Raw genomic sequence first — 17,295 nt, 5'->3', positions numbered from 1 at the left:
CTCAAACCACTAGCTGTAAGGATGCCGGATGCATTCCAGCAGCATCTCACAATCTGACCTTTGACCCAGGCTGTGTGCTGGCTCTGAAGGAAATTCCAAGGACATGACTACAACTTCCCAACATGAGTCTCTGTTGGAATTCCAACCTTCTGAGTCATCTCAAAGCATCACCTCACGTCACTCTCTCTACTCCAGTGTCCTCCTTGGAGAACGAAAGGACCAAAGACTGAAATGGAAATGCAAAGGTTGCAAGGCTACAAAAGTCTCGATAACCGTAGAGCATCTCCCAGGCACGAGGAGATCAACGCCTGCAACAGAGTAACTCCTGCAGGGTCAGCTGACAGCAAACACCCAGATGACAAGGGACTTGGGCAGTTTAACGGGTTAAGAATAGTCCTCCCGACCGTGACAGTCCAGTCACACAAGGCTTCGGTACTCTCCAGAGACAAGGACGTCCTTTGGGAGCCTTCTGATCTTTCCTTCCAGAACCATTCAGAGCCTAGAGGATCTGATCTGAAAGCGTACTCACATCATGAGCAAAAGTCTGGCCATCAAGATCACAAAACCGAAAAGTTGGAATCTCGTGAAAAGAAGCCAACAAATCACACACCTCCTGCGACAGCAATGGGAAGGATTCTGCGGGAGCAAAGCGAAAGGACAGAGGAGAACAAAGTGGGACAGAGAACAGAGAAAGAAGCTGAAAGTGAGACCAAAAAAACAAGCCCAGCAGGAAAACGAAGGCATGGGTCCCAAGAAGCCAGTCAGCAAGCAGCTCCTGGACACTCTGTGGGTAAAATTTAAATTAAGAAAAAGTCCCACAGTGCAAGACTATTTTTCTCTGTCATTTGAATTTAGCTTGACAGACAAGCAGGTCTACCTTTGGTTTCGTGAAAAGAAGAAGAAATACAAGGAAGAGATGGCGAAGCAGAAGAACAGAAGAAACAGCTGGAGTGAGGTGCTGCAGACTTGCTGTGCAGACCCGAGGGACAAGGACACGGCCAACCCGAGGGACGAGGACACGGCCGACCCAAGGGATGAGGACACGGCCGACCTGAAGGACGAGGACACAGCCAACCTGAAGGACGAGGACACAGCCGACCTGAAGGACGAGGACATGGCCGACCCGAGGGACGAGGACGTGGCCGACCTGAGGGACGAGGACGTGGCCGACCTGAGAGACGAGGACATGGCTGAAGGAATGAATTCATAACTGAGGTCATACAGACCAGTGAGCGTACTTGGAAATCATTAATTTACACAAAAGTAACATTAAGCTGAAGGGCCAGGCAGTGGTAGCACACGCCTTTAATCCCAGCTCTTGGAAGGCAGAGGCAGGTGGATCTCTGAGTTCGAGGCCAGCCTGGTCTACAAAGCGAGTTTCAGGACAGACTCCAAAGCTACAGAGAAACTCTGTCTCCGAGAGGTGGGGGGAGAAGAAAGAAAATTTGACCCTGGCCTCATTTGGTGAAGATTAAGCAATCACTATGCTCCAGTTACCAATTCAGCAAACCGAGGGACTATTCCTAGGGGCTGCCTTTCCCAGCATTCATTGCTCTAAACATGGATGTTGAACTGCTGGGAAATAATGTGATTTAACCACCAAGGAGCAAGTCCCCAATGACTGAGTCTGACTTGGTACTATCCTGTCTCAACTCCAAAAGCTTTCTGCTTATAATTACAACATGAATAATATTCTATCAAAAAAAAAGAAAGAAAGAATAGTCCTCCCACTGTTAAGCATGCACACAGACATAACTGACCTAACAGCAGTGGGCAGAAAGCCCCCTTTGCTCAGTGTCTAAAGGTAAAAGAAGAAACAATGTCCATTTTGATTAGGACTGTCCCTTATCTAAGTTTAAGCCCACTTTTAAAAAGCATTAGCATACTGGATCTGAGGAGTCAGCATAGTTGATAAAGCATCTATTGTATAAGCACCAGGATGCTGAGTTCAGATCCACAGAGCCTATGTCCAAAGCCCAGCAAGTGGTGAGCTCCTGTCACCCAAGTGCTATGGGAGTAGAGACGGATGGACCCCTGCAGCTCATTGACCAGCTAGCCTATCGGAATCAGTAAACTAGAGATGTTAGAGATGAAGTGATAGACAAAAATGTCCAATACCGACCTCTAGCATTAATGTGTTGGGGTGTTCAAATCCACTGGGAAAGACTAAAGACCTAGTCCCAACTCAGATTGAGATTAAATGAATTTATTCTTACTGCTAGCTGAAGGACAGCAGCCTTAGAGCCAAACAGCATGCAATGGGGAGTGGGAGGGCGTAAGGTGGGGTTTTAAAGGACATCAGAAAGGGGCGTATACACCTATCCATGACATGTGTACCTGCATGCACAGGTACACACACATGCACACGCATAATAAAATAATTAGCATATTAAAGGGAGACAGAGGAAAGACAGATAACACAAGTGCTGCCCACCAGAAGACTCATTTGGAGAGACTGACATTGTCCCTCGTTTGCTCTGGCCTCTCTCAGGCTGCGCTGTCTCTGTCTTTATGTAATGCTTCTGGATCAAGAAGAGCACACACAGGCGTGCCATGGAGGCCCTTGGCAGAAGAACACAGCTGCAGTTCATCCAGGACAGAGGGAAGTTCCCGAGGGGCTCTATTAGAAGGGAATTCACATGACAAAGCAGTGTGATGTCCAAGTTGAATCAGCGATCGCAAATCTTCTGCACACTCGCATGGGGGGACGATTATAGGTATGGATGGGGTGTCCCTGAGGCTCTCCAGCAAACATATTCTTTTTTTTTTTTTTTTTTTTTTTTTTTTGGTTTTTTGAGACAGGGTTTCTCTGTGGTTTTGGAGCCTGTCCTGGAACTAGCTCTTGTAGACCAGGCTGGTCTCGAACTCACAGAGATCCGCCTGCCTCTGCCTCCCAAGTGCTGGGATTAAAGGCGTGCGCCACCACCGCCCGGGCAGCAAGCATATTCTAAGGACATCCCTGCCCCTGGGTTTTTATTTGTCTAAAGCAAAAAGAGAAATTGAGGTTTTATTTTTTCTTTTTCCTGATAATGCAGAAAGGAGACCTAGGGTCTTGGGCCACATTCATGCCATGGGACAGCTTGGGGTTGCTATGTTTGAGGTGAGAACAATTTTTTAGAGGCCTGTGTGAGTTGAAGCCTCAACTCCTGACATGTAATCCTGTGCACATGATCCTGCTGGGATCTGAACTACTAATAGCCAGTCTGTACTTTAACCCACCGTGGTGCCCAAAGTGCAAACACTTAAAGACATGCTCCTTTTAGGCCTAAGAACCCAGGCATCTTAAGCTTTGCATCAGAGTCGGATTAGAAACACGTAAACTCAGTGTCTAGGCCTAATGTTTAGAAGATGACACATGGATCCAGACAAGGAAGAGGTGAGTACAACCAACCTAAAAATGGTTCTGCAGGGATCTTACAGATAAGTATACCTGTTGTGTGATGTTTTCTGGGCAGGTGGACCAAATGCCTACTCAACCAAGATACAAATACTAAACCAGGATGGAGCAAAAATATGATTCTCCCAAAAGTCACCTCGGCGAATCAATGAGTTTATTCAGCCTACTTACACGGCACGAGTGAGGGTTACTTGCAGGAGTATGAGTGACCCCCAAACAACTGCCCCGCTGATAAGTCTTTCTTCAGCATGGATGACGACTTCTTCAGAGATGTGGAGACAGCATTGCCTACTCGGTTAAGCTCCCACACATCCTCTGGTACTCCCTGAGTCTAGGAGATCACTAGAGCACTTGCAGCTGGGTAGAATCACACTGTTGGCATGGCAGTGCAGGAGGGAACCTCTGAGGTCTCAGATTAGGGTCTAATTAGACCCTCCTCACCCGCTTCTAACAGAAGTCAACAAGCCCAACCTTGAAGGTATCTTCCAGGTGGTCAAGGTGGTTCTGACTAAGACGATAATGGCTATAAAGCTTGGAGGACAACATTCTACAAGATTCTCTGACCTGACATTTTAGGATGTGGGGAAGAAAGGGCATGCTTCACTTCCTAACCAAAGAGCACAGTGAGGGAGGCCAGGCTGGTAGCATGGATGTCGTGAAGGTGTACCTCAGGTGTGGAAGGTCACGTCTGCACAGTCCATATCAAGCCAAGGACCAAGGTGGAGAGTGCAATCCTTACATCTGTCATCCCAACACCCTATGAATGTCAGGAAGAAGCAGACGCCGGAAGATCCAGATGCATGAGCTGGGAGTGATGCTAAGCACCTGGATCCTGACTTCGATTTTAGAGCAAAGGTGTCATCTGCAGAGTGGTGGACAGACACAAGGAAGGTCTCCAAGCTCCTAGTGGGGAGCAGTATTTTTTTTAACCTTCCACTCTGACCAGCTGGACACCCCCAGGATCCCAACTAGGCTGTCCCGTTTGGGTTCTGACATGGCTCCTGTACCTTCTGCAATCAGGACTGTGGTTCTCTGACCTCCGCGTGCATGTGTGTCTATTTTCAGGAGCAACCCGTGCATGCATATATACCTGCATATACGTGAACACACACACACATACACACAAAATACTCACACAAGGAAAAGTAATATTAGAGTTGGCTGAAGACAAGCTGCTTAGGGACACTAAGACCGAGGGTGCTGGAAATGCTCAAGTGCTACTCTTACACACATGCAAACAAACCCACATAGTTACTAATGATAGCATCCACATACATGTGCATACATGCGCATCTTACAGTACACAAGCCTTTATAGATGTGCAAGGGTGCCTCAATGGGGTATAAACCTTAAAAATACAGAACACACAAAGAATGTTTATATGCTCCTAATGCCCCCTGCTTGCCTTAAAACAAGAAGGGAGAAATTAATACCTCACCATTGACATACAAGTTCAATCTTGGCTTCAAGATCTTAGCAGAGGAGTGTGTTGTTGTTGTTTTATTTTATTTATTTATTTTTGGTTTTTCTTTCTTTCAGGATGAAGAGGGAGTTCCCCATCTTTCCAAAGGAAAGCACAAGTATCTACTTTTCCTTTTGTTTAGACGACTGTTTAGAAAAAGGGGTCCCCCCCAAAGGAAAACAGAAGTGTCTAGCTTTTGTTTAGACGACTGTTTAGAGTTGAAAGGGGAATCAGTCCAGGACCCCAGGCTTCAGAAAGACAGTCTTAACTAGCCAGGAGAAAGATAAGGTTGAATAAAAGGAGATAAGGCTGAGTCTATGGATCTAAAAAGACATCATTTACAAAGGATGCAGATTTCAAAAGTCAAAAGGTGGCGGGTGACAGGAGGAAGAGAATTCAATGAGAAAGCAGAGACCTCTGCACTCAAAACACAGGGAATCTGCATGGAGAACTCCCAAAGGTGGGGTATGACTTGGACGAGCAACAGCAGCACACAGTCTCTGGGGAAGAGTTACAGCTCAGCACACATTTTTATGGGGATGGAGATATTTAAAACGAGGACTCAAAGGACAGTGGGAGCTCCTCAAGGCGTGATCAAAGCAAGGCAAGGCGGAATATGGATGGAGTCCCCACTGTTCCCATCTGCAACGAGCAGACATTGGCTCACAGAGGAACTCAGAACAGTTCAGTTTCTGATTTGTTTCTGTCTTCTCATCAAGAAAGGGGAGTGTGAAAAGAACATAATAAGCAGACCACGCCACTGTCCCCGAGGGGAAGTCCCAGATGGTTACGTTAAAAATTTAAAAAGCCAGGCATCTTGGCTCGTGCCTATAATCCCAGCATTTGGGAGGCTAAGGTAGGAGAATTTCTGTGAATTCCAGGACAGTATTGCTACAATGTGAAACCCTAACCCTATTATAAACAAAAAAAGTAAGACACTACGTAATGAAATCAAAACTTACATATCAGATTATTTAAGTTTCTCTAAGCACAAAAGTAATGAGCCAAGTTATGATTTGAATACATTAAAAATAATCTTAAAAACCAATTTCATTCCACAAAAAGATAAGATAAATGTGCAGCCGGACAGATGGCTCAGTGGTTTAAGAGCACTTATTGCTCTTGCAGAGGACCAGGGTTTGTGACCAAAGGTGGCTCACAACACCATCCATAGAGTCCAGTGTCAGGGGATGTGATGCCCTCTTCTGATCCCCATGGGCAGGAGGCATGTATATGGAACACATACATACATGTGAGCAAAACACTCATACACATAAAACATAAAATACATCTAAAAGAGAAAAACGAAATAAAAGCAATCGAAGGTAATAATGAAGGGTTAATTTTTTTTTTTTTTTTTTTTTTTTTTGGTTTTTCGAGACAGGGTTTCTCTGTGGTTTTGGAGCCTGTCCTGGAACTAGCTCTTGTAGACCAGGCTGGTCTCGAACTCACAGAGATCTGCCTGCCTCTGCCTCCCAAGTGCTGGGATTAAAGGTGTGTGCCACCACCGCCCGGCAAGGGTTAATATTTTCAAGATAAAATTCTTTAATTAGCACATAATTACAGTTTAATTAAAAGACCACTAACAGTCTACATGAAATAAAACTATAACACCAATGGCTAAAAGAGGTTTGTCTCCTTGGACTAATTCATTTCTTCTTGAGGAATTTATTGTAATAAGAGAAAAGGAGTTGAAGGATCACACGCAATAATGTTTACCACGCTACGTGTTCACTCAAGTGCTTGTGGTAGCTTTATCATGGTTCAGGCATGTCATTACTACATAACGACAAACCCAATTTTGTCACTATACCTAAAAAAATCCCATGTTTCTTTTTTTTTTTTTTTTTTTTTTTTTGGTTTTTCGAGACAGGGTTTCTCTGTGGTTTTGGAGCCTGTCCTGGAACTAGCTCTGTAGACCAGGCTGGTCTCGAAAAATCCCATGTTTCTATGGGTAGAGGAAAGCCCACATAAACAGGCAGTCACGGCGACAGCAAGGGTGGGAAGATGCTTTGGGGGTGAGGAGAGGGGACTGCGCTAGTGTCTGTCCTTCTGTGACAAGGTGCGGGACAAAAGGAACCTAAGAAGGGCTTCTCCGGGCTCACGATGTGAGGGTGCCCTCCATCACAAGGAAAGCACAGTGGCAGGGTGACTCGCGGGCGGCTGTGGCTGCGGGAGCTTGCTCGCTCACAGCTTGACAGGTCAGATGGCAGAAGGAAGAATTCCGACACTCAGCTGTCTCCCCCCTTTTTATTCAGTCCAGGACCCCAGCCATGGGATGGTGGCCGTGTGGTCAGAGTGAGTTTGACTTCCCAGCCCTACCTCTCTGGAAACACACCCAAATTCAGTCGAGCAGACTATGACCTTTGCAGAGACCCTAACTCACACCTGGTGAGCTGACCGACCCCTGGTGAGTAAGTAATATCCACAGAGCTAGAACTCTGGCAGAGGCGGCAGGATGTTAAGAAGCCCAGAATGGGAACGAACACGACATACTCCAGAAACATCTGCCGCGCAATGCGCCGGAGGAAGAGGGCAGCTCGGGATGAGCAGAAAGAGCGACAGCCAGGAGCTGGAGAACGGAAGGGTGGCGAAAGTCCTGCAGAACTGCACGGAGCCACAGAACACTGTTTCCGGATCAGTTTTATCCTAACCGATGTAGAAATTAGCACAGCCTGGAAGGGGGATGGGAAACGCTTGAGGTCAGGATCTAACCACAAACACACTTGAAAATAAATGAGAAAGCGGTACTAAAACATAGGCCATCTTTCTTCATCTGGCTGTCTCTCCTCGGCCATTTGTAAAGAAGCACAGAAGGCGGGCTCATCAAATCTGCAAATAGCAAAGAGGGCTCAATGCAGCTTTAGCGTGTAGAAGTTGGGAGCTACTTTTTTTTTCTGTTTGGGGGTCAAAACCAGTACATCTGGGAAAAGGGAATTAGGAAGCATTTTCACACTCCAGTAGAGTCAAAACATTTCTCAACTCTCTGTCTAATTACAGGTACAATATTTTATGCAAGAAAAAAAAAGAGATAGAAACAGAAAATAAACTGGGGTTAGTCCAAGAAAGAGTAACGAGTCCAGAAACTTAACCTTCCCAGGACTGGCAGGGAAAATATACTCACAGCCTCTGTATCAAAAACTATAGTGTAGGATGACCAGCACGGGTCATCTTCCTGTCTGCATTCCTGTGTTCACAGGGAGGCTCTGTCCATTGCAGGGAGACAACAGATATGAAACAGAGATGTCCTGAGCACGAAGGAGAGATTTTCCTACTTTGATATGCAGGAGAGAGGAGAAAAACTGTTTCTCTGGTGGCCAAGAAATGTAGTCAGTGGGTAGAAGCCCCAGAAGACAGTTTCAATAAAAGGACATTTGCTAAACAGACATCACTGTTCAAAATGGAGTGGGTTATCCTGTGGTCACAGAGACGAGGAGGGACAGAAGGCAGGAGGTTGTAGAATGGATTGCTGAGCTCAGGGAAGGTGCCGCACAAGATCTCTAAGATCACCCTCCCTCCTCTTTATAAGCCGTGATGGACAAGACGTGAACACTTGTGCACAGGTGTAAGCAAGGTTTTTCTAGAAAATGTATTCATTTTAATAGGTGATATCTGAACCTGTTGTTTCCTCTAATAGTACACCCAGTTGGGTGAGACATAACATTTATTTACTACACATGAATTTTTTTTTAAGAACGTGACACACCAGACTAATAGGCAATACCTCATCCATTTTTTAAAAAAAATTTCCAGTTTCCTGTGTACACGTGTGTAATCAAATATCCTCTATTTAAAATGTAACGTTGACGGGTCTGAGCGAAGTGCTGGCCTAACATACACAACTGCAGCACTGTGCACACGCTGGCCATGCTGGTGCATGCCCACAATGCCCACAATCCGGGCCTGTGAGGACTGGGGACAGACCAAACAGAAGATAGGGCTCATCTAGGCTACCTAAGACCTTATCTCACCAAATGAAAAATCATGCTGTGACTGGGAGTGTAGCTAGATAGTAGTACACCTGCTAACACGCAAAGAGCCCAGTTAGAGTGCCCAGCGCCAAAAGTAAAAAAGAAAAAGAAAAGCCATTGTTTTATTATGTGTTAAACATTTACATGTATTGCTGCTGTTTGGGTGGAGCAGTTGTGTGCTCAGAAACTAAGGACATCTTCTTGGTCATAAGACTTTATCCAATACTTAAGTCAATCTTCCATCTTGTTTGCATTTACGCTTATTTTTGGCTGTATTGCGATCTATGGAAACCACACTGCACTATTTGCAATGTGGGTCTCATAAAACAACAAGTTTTCACAGTTGTATTCCAAATATTTTATTGACATTAAGATGACAATATGTGTGTGCCTGAAATAAAAATTTAACTGCCATTATAGGCACTCAGTACATATTTTTGCAGAAGAGGATTTATAGGTTGGAATCTGCATTTGTTGAGAGGTTTGCATTTCTCTTTTCTGAGGAAACGTCCCTGAACTCAGGTTTGGGAACATGTATATTCTCTGTAGTCCCTATGCCCACATGATTTCACATTAAGGTCTGCAATGAAAATACCTCTCACAAGCTTCTGTCTTGGACTAATTGATCCCAGCTCATGGTGCTCATTTAGGGGGATTGCGGAGCCTTTAGGAAGTAGGACCTAGCTAGAGGAAGCAAGCCACTGATGCGTATGGATGGGGGGGAAGGTGAAGTGGCTATAGCTTTCCTACTTCTGTTTCCTGGTCCACACTTGTAGCACGATTAATGAACCCCCCCCCCAAAAAAAAAAACAAACCCAGAGACAGACATTGGGATTCAAACTGAAGGTTAGAGAAGCAAAACAGTCAGGTACTGGCTCTTACCTCTACCTCAATCCAAAATGGTGATCCTGCCTCCAGCAATCTCAGAATGAGACTGTGTGTGAGAGCTGTCTCCTCCCATTTTATAGTTCTCTCTAGTGCTGGGATTAAATGTGTGTACCATTATCACCTGGTTTCGATGGCAAACTAGTGTGGCTACTGGGATTAAAGGTGTGTGTCACCACTGCCTGGTCTCCAAGGCTGATCAGTGCAGCTGTCTCACTCTCTGAACTTCAGGCAAGATTTATTTATTAAAATACAAATGAACTCTCACAACACATACTAAGAAGAACAAGCCATCTGTGCCATGGCTGTACCTCCATCTGCCATGATGGACTGTATCTCCTAGGTGACAGTCCCTTCAGTTGTCCATGCCAGGTATCCATGACACCAATGAGGAAGAACCTAACACTGAACATCAACCAGAATCAGTATTGACTGCCATTTGTGGCTGTTGGTACAGCTTGCCAAATGGGCAAGGTTTTAAGAATGGTTTTCTTTATACATTATATCCTTCATTGCCCACCTCAATGTGTGGGGCAGGTAATAGTACTCTGGACTCTCTGTACGCTCTGTAAATTTTACTTGGGGCCTCAGTGGCTCTTAAAGCACACAGGAAAAATACCAAAGACTTGCCATGAGTCACCAGGCCACCTGCTTTGGCAGAACCCACTCTGGAAGCATATGGCACTACAGCCATATATCTCAGGAGGCTTGATTCAGGGGCTCTGAGAACTTAGGTGCCAAGTCCTACTGTACATGGCATGAGACATGCTACCCTCATGTGTAGCCTCAGCAACACTTGACAGGATTATATTTCCAGTGTTCCAGAACCCCAAAGTACCCCTCCTGTAGGGTGGTCCCAGGGCTCCAGCTCCAGAAGTTAGAAAGTTAGCCCCCAGACATCAGTAAAAAGTCCAAGGAGTATTTGGGAAGGCACGGTGCTTACATCAAGAGAAGTTTTAACAGCTACTCTGACATCTGTGCGGGGCAGTCCATCTGGACTGGGGCCCGCTGCCTGGGTGTTTACATAACTGAGTTCTTTGGAACAGATTCCACCAGAAAGCCATTGGCAGGGGCTTCTTGCTTTCACTGAGCTGTGTTGGCAGATTGCCCCCTTCATTCATCTTCAGGGAGGTTTCCACACTGGCTGCTTGCCCTGTGTAGCACCCTACCCTAGACCTGTTTCTGGGCTTCTGATTGAGTCTCAACAGCTCTAAGGAGAAGAAAGTTGCAGAGATGCCCCACGGTCAGTGATCATCATTTAGCAGTGGGAGTGATGAGAGAGAGAGAGAGAGAGAGAGAGAGAGAGAGAGAGAGAGAGAGAGAGAGAGAGAGAGAAAGAGAGAGAAATGGAGAGGGGAGAGGAAAGGGGCCCATTAGTTCTCACTCCAAGGTCCACCGGCTCCAAGTGGACCTGATATTGCTGGAATTAATTCAGGGCCTTCAACAGCAATTGCCACACCAAACATGCTAAAACTATGCAGGGCATATAGCATCAGGGTGCAGTTACAGAAATAAAGACATTACATTGTATCTGTTGCTCAAATCAAAGATTCTAATTGGACACTGAATGGTTTTTCAAAGCTCCCGGCAGGAGGTAATTATGATGTTGATGACATGCAGAAAAAGAGCCTGAGAGTTACCTACTGTTTGGACCCTTTCTGTGCAAGGAGACACAAGAGATAGAGTTTTCCCCCAGATCAGAGCTCTTTAAAACATGACAGGGTTTCTTTGCTGCCTTTTGACTTTAATTAGTTTACCATGTATATCACTTAGAGCCATTGGATACCCAAACACACTGTGTTCTTGGAAAAGCCCTGGATGAGAGGCTGGAATTTGACAGTGATATCAGGAGGGCCGGAATTTTCGGCCAGGGCAAACATAGGTGGCAGGATAGTAACCAGTCTTACATATTTCCTAGTGCCTCCCATGGAGCTTAAAACACAAAAGATCCTCAGCTAAGATGACTGGTTAAAGGGACAGCAGGAAGGGGGAGACGAGACAAGAGAAGGTAATGGATGGATGGATATAATATCAATGGCGCAATAATACATATGGATCAAGATGCCAGAGGGAAACCCATTAGTTTGTATGCTAATAAAAAACAATGGATAAAAAGAGGAAAATTCAAGCTGATTAGAAGTATGAAGCTAAGGTTTTCTTTGTGTGTGTGTGTGTGTGTGTGTGTGTGTCTTATACATGCACCTGCCATGGTGCATTTGTGGATGTCAGAGAACTTCTGGTGTGAGTCAGTTTTCTCCCAGGGATTTAACTTAGCTTTGTCAGGCTTGGCAGCAAGCACCTTTACCCACTAAGCAATCTCTGTGGTCCTGAAGCTGCAGTTCTTGGTGGTGATAATGGTTTCATGGGCACATGCCAAAGCATACCATAGTGAGTTCAAGTGCAACCCGCACTACACAGTGACACCTGGTCTGAAAAAAAAAAAGTATGTGCCTAACTTCCAACAGTATACTTTAAATTTACACAGTATATAAATCAATGCTATGGCAACAAATCCAGAAGTCTTGAGAGTTAGAGACAGCTCTTCTGCATATCAAAGAGACCTACAGGAAAGTGGGTTTAATTTACACAATAGCACATTTCAACAGGGTGCCATGCCCTTTGGAAAATTAACTTGTTTTTCAAACAATATACTTTCCTCCCAAACACTGTCATATTCAGGAGAACTGAGCTGTTAGGTTAAGTAGTGCGCACCCCCTTCTTTAGATAAGATTTTGCTATGTAGGCCAGAACAGCTTATAACTCTTTAATGTAGCCCAGGCTGGACTCACGAGCCCCTGCCTCCCTCCATTTCCCAAATGCTGGTTGGTGATTTTGTGTGTGTGTGTGTGTGTGTGTGTGTGATCACTACCATGCTTTAACATTATCTAAACATGGACAGATCCCAGCTTAGCATGTCTCACTGGGTCGTCCCTTGACCCAGGCATCATAGAAACACACATAAAACCACTTTCTCAGCTTGTTAAATGGTGTTAGCTTTGCAGGTTCCAAGTGGAAACCTGGGTCTAGGGCCTCCCTAACCCACGCTTTTCCTCACAGGTAACAACTCCGTCTTCCACATCTGTTTTCTGTTCTTCAGCTCCCAAGTCTTGGACTCACTTGTTTCTCCCAGTCAGGACCTGGGCGCTATTGGCCATCTATCAGTCACCTGGGTTTTTGTAATAGCTGTCCGGCTGCATGCTTGCTCGTTTCTAGTCTTCTGCTGCAGTCTCAGTCTAGGAATACACAAACCATCCCTGTGCAGCCTCCCATCCCTGTGGGACAAGGAGTTCCCTAGCTCTGCACTGTCTTCTACTGCAGAAGCTTTCCACGCCTGTGTGACTTCCACTGCCCTTCATTTGCTCTCCCCTGCCACACTCAGACCCCTGCAGTTCTCTGAGGTCACACTTCTGCTCCCATTAAACCCAGGGCCTCCCCACACTAGGAAAGAGCTCTACCACCTCCCAGTCCCAATCCTTTTGTTAATTGCAATGTAAAGATTTGGAAGATAGATCAATTGTGTTGATCTGATGATGACCTCAGGCTTCCACAGAAACATGCATACATGTACAGTTTACAGTGATGTGGGATTCCCCTCTGTATGCTATGAATATGTTTTATTACCACTGGTTAATAAAGAAGCTACTTTGACCTACGGCAGGGCAGAATATAGACAGGCTGGAAGAGATCTATAGAGAGAGTAGGTGGAGTCAGGGAGATACCATGTAACTGCCAAATGAGACAGATACTGGAATCTCACTAGTAGGCCACAGACTTGTGGTGATACACGATTAATAGAGATGGATTAATTTAAGATGTAAGAGCTAGCTAGAAATATGCATAAACTATTGGCCAAACAATGTTGAAATTACTATAGTTTCTGTGTGATTATTCGGTTCTGGGCGGCCTGGAAATGAACAAGCAGTCTTCATTTACAGTACAGCTCACCCCCGCCAAAGTGTGCATATCCACATATCCACATGTGTACACTACACATATAAGATAAAAAAAGGGGGTCTGGAGAGATGGCTTAGTGGTTAAGAGCATTGCTTGCTCTTCCAAAGGTCCTGAGTTCAATTCCCAGCAACCATATGGTGGCTCACAATCATCTGTAATGAGGTCTGGTGCCCTCTTCTGGCCTGCAGACATACACACAGACAGAATATTGTATACATAATAAATAAATAAATAAATAAATATTTAAAAAAAAAGATAAAAAAGGATACTCTAGTCACATTTCAATATCTTTATCCATATCTATGGTGCTTGCTACCCTCAGCATTCTATAGAATTTGTTCATTTATTATGTCTACTGCCTGCCTCTTCCTCCTCTTTAGTCACAAGCTCCCCCAGGGTAAATGTGTTCTTCTCAACACCCTACTGAAGTGTACCAGGTCTATAATGGGTGGCTGGCTGATTCCAAGGGTGCATGCCTTTGTGGGGCTCAGTGGCTTTCTGACATTTTTCCACGAGTACCAGGCTACTCCTTTCACTGAAAGAGTTACAGCTACCACAGCAACCCAAGGCACAACCCTCTGACAGAGCGGCACGAGAAGGGTGTGACATGTGGGGGGGAGCTGACCGTCATGTCAGACACTGAGCCTGGGGAGGGAAAAGTAAATGAAGATTTAAAACAAATAAGTAAAGAAATGGGAATTCCTATCGTGAAGTCTTATTTACCCTCGAGCACTTAGCAAATGCCAAGAATAGCAGTGGGTGCTGAAGAATCAACAATAAGACAGACACGATTCCTGCCTTAAGAACCCATGGCGAAGCACTGGCAATATGGCTCAGAGGGTGAAGGCACTTGCCAGCATGAATGGGGTCCTCAGAACCCACGTGGTGGAAGGAGAGGACAGACTCAGGCAAGCTGACCCTCACCGAAGTGCAGTGGCATATGGGTACCACCCTCTGCCAACAAAACAAATTAAGGTGTAGAAAAGCAAAAGCCATAGGTGGGTGACACAGGCAACCTGGCCATTGAAACTTAGATTCTGCTGGAGCCACCATGTTCCAGGGCAATGTTGTAGTAGAGAAAGGGAGGGGACATGACTGTTTAGAGCAGGGCATCTTAAACCCTTTCCACTCAGGACTCATTTTTTGCCTGAGAAAATTTTACATGGTCCTGGACATTCGCACACACATGCATGCACATACACAAACATACACAAGTATTTACTGATATTAAATTTAAAATTTATTTTTAAACAATTCTGTGGTATACGTATAATTTTACCATTTATCACACATAACAGCATTTGCATACTAATGAGAGGGATGTGCTTGTTTATTTTCATGTATTAGTTAAATCCATATGGAAACAGTTAAATTCCAGCTGACTATTTGATGCTGTACGGACAGAGCATCCTTGGAGTTCCTAGAGTTGGTAGATATTTTGAACTTACAACTGTCAATGCAGAGAATACCCCTACACAAAATATCAGAGGGCATGTTTAGGGTCATTTCAGAAGCTGTTGGACACTCTATTCTTATCCCCACCCCCTATTCCTGTAACAGTCTTGCAGCGGAGCTAAGGTATTTTGGCAGCCTTGGTTGGTAGTGTGGAGTGTAACGGCACACACAGTTCAGAGTGCTCCTGTGAGTCTGGGGCCAAAGCTGTGGGAAACTGAATGATGTAACATGATGTGCACTACCACAAACACCTCCTCACCAGGCATTCGATTCCCATTTCATCTTTGGTTGTACAGCGTTCTGAAACCTCTTATCATTGTCGTCAGAATTTATGCAACACTACATTGACACATGCCTTCAAGAAACTGTGGGAGCTGAGGAGACAGCACAGTAGCTAAAGCCTGTGGCATACAAGCGTGGAGACCTGAGATGGAGCCACAGCACCCATGTAAAAAGCTGGGCATGGTGGTGCAGGCTTGCAATTCCAGGACTGGGAAGAAGGGATGGAAAGAGGAGGGTCCCTGTGCTTCCCAGCCAGCCCGGCTGTCTCAGAAAATAAGATGGATGGCTTCTGAGAGTGACACTCTGGTCTTCACACACACAATGTTTACATGTGCATGTGTGCATGTACCCATACACACACATGCACACACGCACACACACATATACATCACACCTGTACACACAAAAGAAGCTGTGACTTAGAGGACCAGGAAGAGGTACTACGGGAAACTCCAGCCAAAGAGTGAGAGGTATGTTTCAGGTACTGGGTTAGGTACAAGGTCAGAAGCAAGGCTGTGTGTGTGTGTGTGTGTGTGTGTGTGTGTGTAAGACAATGAGAGGAAGGAAGTTTAAGAAATAAGAAGCTGCTAGACTGTGTGAAGGGCCTTTTGTTCTGTGCTAAGGGGCTGGGTCAACAGGGACTGCAGATGGGAAGGGGGGGTCAAGGAGCAGAGGAGAGTGCGTGTGCGCGCGTGCGTGTTTGTGTGTGTGTGTGTGTGTGTGAGTGTGAGTGAGTGGGACTGGAATGGGAAATGGTGACTGGACAGACAGTGACGGTTTTATAATGACTCAGGAGAGAGGGGGTCCTGGGACAAGACTGGGGGAGCAGACACCCTGTTTGAAGAGGTCGGGCTGACCAATAGTGGACCAGGGTGTTGGGAACAATAAATGTCAGAGGCTCAGTGGAGAGCAGCTGAGTCCAGACCCTGCAACCAGGAGGAAGTGGGGAGGCAGACCGGTGAGTCAGCCATCACAGGACAATGATTTGAAAGCCTCAGGAGGAAGAGGAAGACGAGTAATCAGAAAACCACAGGTGGGGCTCCAGTAACAAAGAGAACAGCAGCTGAGATCTGTTGAACTCTGGCTCACCATCCAAGGGAGGTGGGGGAAGAGAACATGGGGGAAATCGACAAGCTGCAACACCCAGAAGCGGCCAGAAGAGAGCTGGCACAACAGACAAACGACCCCATATATGAGGATCAGCAGAGAAGGCCTGGCTGGTGGCATCTTCACCGCCCAGCTATCCCTGCAGATCACAGTGCCTTTGGCACACCCATCCTACTTTTCCTACAAATAAGCAGCTCACATGTAGCCATTTTCCCCCTATGATTAAATATAAAACCCAAAGCCATCACAGCCTAAAATCTACAACTCAGAATTTTCCAGCCGAGATTTTGTTCCTCCTCTTGGAGTGTGGTCACTCCTATTGGCAGGAAGAAAAGACTCCAGCTACACGAGAAACAAAGCACTGTGTTTGGGGTATTATTGTCTGAATATCTGGCCATCTTTCCAAGCTGGGAGTTGTAGAACTTGGCATTAAAATAGTTTGGGATCTCTATTGACTAAGCTACAGCCTTGGGAACAGGAAGAGAGACAAACCAAATTGTTGTGTACTACAAAAACCGTATTTTCCACAATAAAGAAAGGAACTACACATAAATGCCAGCTTATAATTTCTCCATGAAATAACAGACATGTTCCACCCTGTCAACGCTAAAAGATAGCCATAAGTTGTCCCTCAAATATAGCCTAGTCTCGGAAGCCAGCAGATAGAATGTTCTATAAATACTTCCAATTTGTACAGTATTTAGCACATTCAGCCTGCTGTCCGTGTGTATCTAGCTAACTGGTCACCAGAAAGCGGGGCACTGCTCACTCTGACTCATTTT

At 45.5% G+C, this 17,295-nt stretch overlaps 1 protein-coding gene across 5 annotated transcripts in view; it reads right to left on the bottom strand.

Annotated features, from left to right (window-relative positions):
• Frmd4a (FERM domain containing 4A) overlaps positions 1 to 17,295 on the bottom strand; it is a 581,866-nt gene that overhangs the window by 185,589 nt on the left and 378,982 nt on the right. The window lies entirely within an intron of this gene.

Source organism: Chionomys nivalis, chromosome 13 (assembly GCF_950005125.1).
Source record: "Chionomys nivalis chromosome 13, mChiNiv1.1, whole genome shotgun sequence".
NCBI lineage: Eukaryota > Metazoa > Chordata > Mammalia > Rodentia > Cricetidae > Chionomys > Chionomys nivalis.
Note: the sequence above shows the minus strand (reverse complement) of the source record. Positions and strands in the feature narration are given on the sequence as shown.